This window comes from Pocillopora verrucosa, chromosome 7 (genome assembly GCF_036669915.1).
Source record: "Pocillopora verrucosa isolate sample1 chromosome 7, ASM3666991v2, whole genome shotgun sequence".
Lineage (NCBI taxonomy): Eukaryota > Metazoa > Cnidaria > Anthozoa > Scleractinia > Pocilloporidae > Pocillopora > Pocillopora verrucosa.
In genome coordinates, this window is record NC_089318.1 from 3,736,684 (window position 1) to 3,743,528 (window position 6,845).

Here is a 6,845-nt window from a genome sequence, read left to right on the forward strand (position 1 = left end):
TTCCCTGCACTTCAATCAGTTTGCTTCTCTTTTCTTTTAGTTCCTTGTGAGCTAACAGTGATACTTTCCTTTCTATTGAATTGCTTGTGTGATTACTTTAGTTTTGGTTTCATGACACTCGGTCGAAAAGCACTCCATCATTACCTAAAATCATTGAAGGGAAACAGTTTGTAAATTGCTTTTGATAATTTGGTTTTAAGTCAAGAAAACAACTTTTACCTGATAAGTTTACATTTTCTCATTACCTGTCTGGATATTCTGTTTCTTATTAATGGGAGGTAAAAGAGTTAATTAACTCCTTAACTCCCACATCGAATTTGTAATTCTCCCTACTGTCAATCATACAATTTTTATAATGTTGGTTCAGAGAATTTGATATTGGAACAACTAATTATCCCCAAATTGATATTTTTCTTTATTCTCATCACTTATCTGGTTGATATTGCATTAATATTGTAAGGAGAAATTCTTTCTTGGTCACTCATGGGAGTTAAAGGGTTAGTGAGTGATATACATCGTTTAACCAGACGTTCCTTGAAATGACATACTTTTTAACGATTAACTTAAACGGTTATCTAACTCTCGTTAACTTTTACGATTATAAAATGTAGCGTTGTTCTGGAATCCGTAATGAGACGCATTATAAAATGTTCACTAAAAGCTCCATGAACCTCCCGCTTCGTTCCTCTGTCCTTATCGGATCCATAGCAGTATCTGAGCGGCTACGCACCATCCCTCCCCCCCGCGACCCAGCATCAACTCTAACTTGTAATCAGTTGACTTTTTTTTGGGTTAAGGTAGGGGTAGGTGCGGAGATTCTCAGAAACTTATATTGATCTTCCTTATCAGTCAGTCAGCAAAGCGGTGTTCTCGTCTATAAACTCGTAATGAAATTTTATCAGGTAAAAAAATGAGCTTATCTTTCTTTTGAGGAATAACGCAAGACGGGCCAGTTGTGACAGAAGTGCAAAAAGGACAAGGAGAGCAGCCACCGCAGGAAATGAGCAGAGGAAGGCGACCAAGATCCATCGAAGCACCACCATACCATGCTTGTTGGGTCCCTCGGGCTTGGTGGCAGAAGAAGAAAGAGTGGCTGCTGTAAGGTTGATTACAGCTTTACAGGTTAACGAGATCAAGGACAACGCTCCGAGTTTGTCTGCAGTTGGGTGACGGAAGGGCTTCATGACGAGATGATGGACTAACATCAGATTACAGGCCACGGACAAGCAGACGAAGCAGATCATGGAATTTGGAATGAAGGCGCGGAATGTCAGAAGAACGAGCCGGCTGCCTATCAAAACACTTTCCCAGTAGAGAGTGCCGCGATCATTTTCACGTGGCGGGCGGAAGGGACCGTGCAATATCTCTGATATTTCGTCGCTGCATTCATGGCGCACTTGAGCTTTTCTGCGGTTCTGTCTGCTGCATACACTTTTGAGGAGCCAGCGCTCGAGAAACGGAAGGGGAACAATGCAAGCGCCAACAAACTCTTTCCATGTAATTGTCTTGGCGTAGAGCAGACCAGAACCCCAATACAGAACGCCGACAAACGGGACCACAAATATAACAGTATATGCCAAGAGACCATACTGCCACCATTGCCAGCAAACGATGTTGCCATCGATGTTGAGGCGCCATTGGAGCCGATGGGAACACAATGCATGAGCGTAAGAGATGTTTCTGCCAGACGCTCGTAGCCTAGCAACAAAATCTCTACTGCAACCGCGACGTAATGAGTAAATGATGGTCTTCCCTTTCCCATTACCAGATTCAGCGACCTGTGAAGACAGTAAACGATGAAAACTTGCGCAATAGCAGCAAAAACGAGGGAAGATAAGAACAGCTCTTTGGTCACTGCTGTGAGGCCGGCAAATGGGCAGCCGAGGTTTTCGTCCAAAACGTGGACTTGAAAGTTAAACGCAGCAACTAAGGTGGAAATATAGGGAACATTGGCCAATGTGTTCTCCAATGATTCAGTGAGAAGCAACTCTGCAACTTGGTAAAAATAAAAGACGATCCTCATATAACCATACTCCGGTTCTTCAGCTTTGTGCAGAGATGAACGTCCCTCCATCTCGAAAGGGGACTGTCGATCTGTTTTGAACCACAGAATTTGACGTTTCAAATACAGAACCAGCGGAGGCTTCTTCAATAGATAAATGGTAAACAGTACGGTGTAAAGTCCCATAAGACTCCAAAGATAATTCCATCTGCATTTGTGGGATTGTCGACATTCTGACGAGAAAAGCGTTTCTGAGTATCCTGTGGCACATCTTCCACACAGGATACCAGACCTAAAGCCATGGCAACTGTTGTAATCATTACCGTGATATAAATCTTTGCGTTGAGGATGACAATACTCCCATGGACAAGGTACGAATTTTAAGGATGAAATGTTACTAGCATTGGTGATTTTGTAGCCCCAGAAATTGGGCTTTGCCACAATGTTGTTGGGTCCACTGCAGTGGGCACCAAATGGACAGTTTTGACATCTGAAGCCTTTATTGACTTTTAGTCCTTTAGAGAAGCCACGTTGAAGACTGTACATTTTAGGGGAACACATTCTGCAACTTAATATCTCAGTTGTTAAATTTACTCGACAAACGTGTCTGTCATCTCCTTCGTCGTAAATAAAATGAGATAAATTGGATAAGTCGAGTTGGCTGCCAACTGCACATTGGATTGTTGAGCTAGAATCCATCTCGAAGTAGCCTCCGGATGTTATTTGTATAACAGGTCCCGCTCTCGACCTGTTGTCCATATCGGAGTGAAAAGAGGTGTTGATAATTTTTATCGGGCCTCCACTCTATGAACACAAAAATCTTCTGTAACGAAACGCAATCCCTTGGAATTCCTCTCCTAGCTTCGTACGTGTGAACACGCAACTGTTCAACTCAACTTTGGCGCTTCCGTGTCCAACAAAAAATCTGTCCTTTGTCACTCGCGGCAAAGTTGTTAATGAACTTGCATCTTCGAAATTTAAAATAGCTATTGATGATTTGAAACAAACTCATGCCATGTGTCCAAGGTTATTTTGAAACGTAGTGTCCTCGAGCAAGACGTGACTGGAGTATTTCCATGTGCGATGGGTATCGTTTGTCACATCATTATCGACACATCCTCTGTTCTCTATTTCATCCGTATCGAAAAAGAACATGAGTGCCCCTTGGCTGGTCCTATCAGTGACCTTGTGTTTGTAATATGTTCTCGTCCATTCGTCTATTTCAAGACCAAACCCTTCTCGAAACAAGCAACGGCGAATCTTGATCGTGTAGTTACCCTTGGAGAAGAACGCAAACGAATTGCTAGGTCGGCTTTTGAACGTCACATCTTCTATTTCAATTGATGCTTGAGAAAACGTTTGTCCTCTCTAAACGAGGCATAATAAGACGAATACATAAGTGGTCTTCACATGCCTCTGTACTCTTTACCGTCAAACAGTGTGTTTTCACCCGAAAGGCGATGTTAATGGTGTTGTTAAATAAACCATATATGTCGTGAGTGTTATTCTGGAATTTGCAGCCTTCGATAGTAACATTTAGATGAAAATTGTTTTTATTATACAGGTCCCAGGAGAAGATGCCCAAACCGTTCAGTGAAGAAGACATGGTTACGTTGACTAAAGCCAAGTCGAAATTAGGAGTTGTGCTTAGGGCCGTTTGATTATTTGTGACAAAAGACGTATTGGAACTTATGACAGTTCCAGAATGACTTTCGCTTCCCACAACTCGAAAGATTGCCGCAAACAATGTCCCATTTCCCTAATTGGTATGCGGTGGGTGTATTGTGTGAGAAACTGGAATTCGTGGACTCTGACTAACAAGTGTTGCAAATTTTTTCCTTGCAAAGATTGTGACACATCTAACCTGATCATTATCCTTGCACTGTAGACGGATAAAATGTACGTACTTTGGCTTTCTTCACTATTGAATAGTAAAGGCTAACGAGACTTCGTCTGGGAGATAACGAAGTTGTTTCCGCTCAAGGACGACGTCAGCGTACTTCTCTGACGTACTAGCTGTGGGGAGGTCGATCGCTAGAAATTGCCGCCGCCTGTCATCTATCTTTACCTTTTCAACAACGATAGACAGAATCAATCGTTGCGAAGTGAAGTATTACTTGTTAATTACAAGAGCCACCCCCTGTATAAAGGATTCGAAATAATCTAAAATCCCATTGTGCAGGAATTAGTGTCCTTGATATCTAAAGAGAATTTCCAAGTCTGTGTTCAGAGCCCCTCCAAGAAATTCTATTTTCACACAGAGGGAGTTTTTTGTGACAAGAGGAACCTCGAATGGTGACATGTTGCTGATTGAGCTAGCTGTAGTGGTTAATAATGACAGCTTCCAGTGGCGTTATGATGGGTGCAGTTGATAAGCGTGATTTCAAGAACAGTCTACTAAATCTCAAGGGTGTTTCAAAGAATGTTATTCCAGTTAAAGTGACTCGTAGATCTTGGTCTGACCATATTAAAACGAAACCCTGTCATGTCATTGTATATGGGCTCGAGTAAAATTAAACGTATTTATCGTTATGGTTTCCTTGTAATTTGCGGGATGCCACTATATGCAACGTAAGTAGTTTCTTACAGTCGAACGGTTGCTGGTCCTGTTCCCGTTCCCATTTAAAGGACAATGGTTCCACCTGAACGCAACTCGCAATGCTGCCACTGCTATTGTTCGGCATGGTGCTTCCATGGCTCCGCATGCCTCCGTGTCATTTCCAAATAATGAAACCTGGGACCAAACTTGTCGGTGTGGGGTTACGTTGAAACTATCTACAAAACAAAAGGTTTGGGTAATATATATTATATAAAAGTCATCACATAGAGAGTTAAGCACTGAATAAGAATTTTGAATAGTTCGATTTGACATCCATCCCACGGTAAGGAGTTCTAATGGGGTGAGAATTAAAAAACTAGACTAAATTTCAATCGACATTATTTGGAGTTCTGTAAATACGTTGGACAAGCAGGGGGCTATAGGGTGAAACCTGAGAGTGAGTAACCAAAACTTTAAGCTCTACCTGAAAAACCGCTGAACAATGTTGGAAACTGTTTTGCATTTTTCTTCCCCAACGTCGGCAAAAAAAAAGCGGAGAAGAACCAAAATGGATAGGAGGAAAAGGGAGATTTGATCTCACTTGATCTGACTCTATGATTGACCGATTAAAAGATGAAAAAGTACATTCTGAGAAGAGATGAGTGGATGTCCTGTGCTTCCAACAAACAACCTGTTGTGCGCGTTTTATATCGAGATACCCATTGCAAGGTGCTTGTAAAAAAACGAAATTAACAACTCTTTTGCTTTGTTACTAGAACTGATAAAAAATTATATATTGTTTTTTAAGAATTTCAAGGGGTGGCTTCAGCGGAATTCCCTGAAACAAGCAGATAGCCCAGATTTACCACCAGCTGCTGGAGTAAATTTTCTTTTTCTTTTGGGGCGATTTTCAGTTTCTATTGCGAGGGAAAACAGTTGGAAGTGAAACGTGAGTTCCTATAGTTGTCTTCCATGTTAAGGGTCGTTGGCTAATTCGGCGTGAATTTCCCTTTGGCGGCTAACCTCGAGGAAACACAAACAGATTACCGTCCCAACGGCTCAATTTCTATAAAAACAACTCGGATTACGCATAGCGAAAACGGACGGGTCTTCGAAAACTTCGAAAAAAACTGGGTACGAGTTACGACCGCTAATTTCCATAGACAGTTTGAATACTTACTGCTTATCCCTACAGTGTACCAACGGTTCTCTAGCTTCAATTGTCTTTTTTCTCTTGGATCCAACGAAAAATAAAATATCCAAGGCTCCCTAGATTCGAACCGCAACCGTTCATTTACGGCTAGTCTATAAGACTGAAGGAAGTGGGGTGAGTTTTTTTCCTGTAATACTAAAGATCTGTGCGATGAAATTTCCTGTTTCCTATGACAGGTTTTTCAAAACTTCAGTGAGCCTATAACCAACCCTTCGAAATTGAAATTCAAAGGGATCTTTTTAAAGGGTTGGCAAATTTATAGAGTTAACTTTTTCTAAATTCGCCATACGATAAACTCTGAGGATGTCAGCGGAACAGGTTTCAAGATCACTGTTTAGAAAATTGGTTCCGTTTATGTTGAAATTGCCTGCATTTTGACGAATCTGATTGGTTCCTTAAAATGTGTGAACTTTAGAGATCCCAAGGGAAAGTGAATTAAAAACAAATTGAGTTAAGTTAACTTCATTGTGGTAAATTAATTTAATTACCATAATGTTTCGATGCAACGGATTCGTGGAAGATCCACTCCAGATTGAAAGGAAAACCCCCAACTACATATCACAAAATATTGCAACGAAATTTGAAATGAAATTTTGCAACCACATCGCTCTTTCCACACGTGCAGACGTTAACGATCATAAGCTTATTCAGTCCGTCGTAAGTCATTTTTACAATACAAATGAGGTCATGACACATAAAAACTTACCTGTTAAATCACCAAGGAAGATTATGACTAACAGGAAAAGATACGATAACGGCCAAAAGGCTTGTCCATTCGAGAAATCAACTATATCTGAACTGCAACAGGTCACTTATTTTCCAACAGCCCAGCTTAAGCAGTCTAACACGAAATTAATGTTCAGCGCCAAGAATATTTCATTTCCATTAGAAAATGAAATAATGTGGAAAAACCTTCATTCAAGGGACATCCACGGAACGAGAAAAAGTGACCCCTGGATGATTTTTTTTTCTAAGCTGCGACCAGTATTGGTTACAATTTTGGTCTGGTTCAACACAGTTTGCAGCACTAATTTCGTTACTGGTGATCAGCAGTTATGTTGAACGTTGTAATGTTTTTTCTAACTTGTGAT

General features: G+C 41.0%; 1 pseudogene; it reads right to left on the reverse strand.

Annotated features, from left to right (window-relative positions):
• Window positions 1–516: 516 nt before the first annotated feature.
• Window positions 517–5,264, reverse strand: LOC131786565 (uncharacterized; annotated as a pseudogene).
• Between the last annotated feature and the right edge of the window lie 1,581 nt (window positions 5,265–6,845).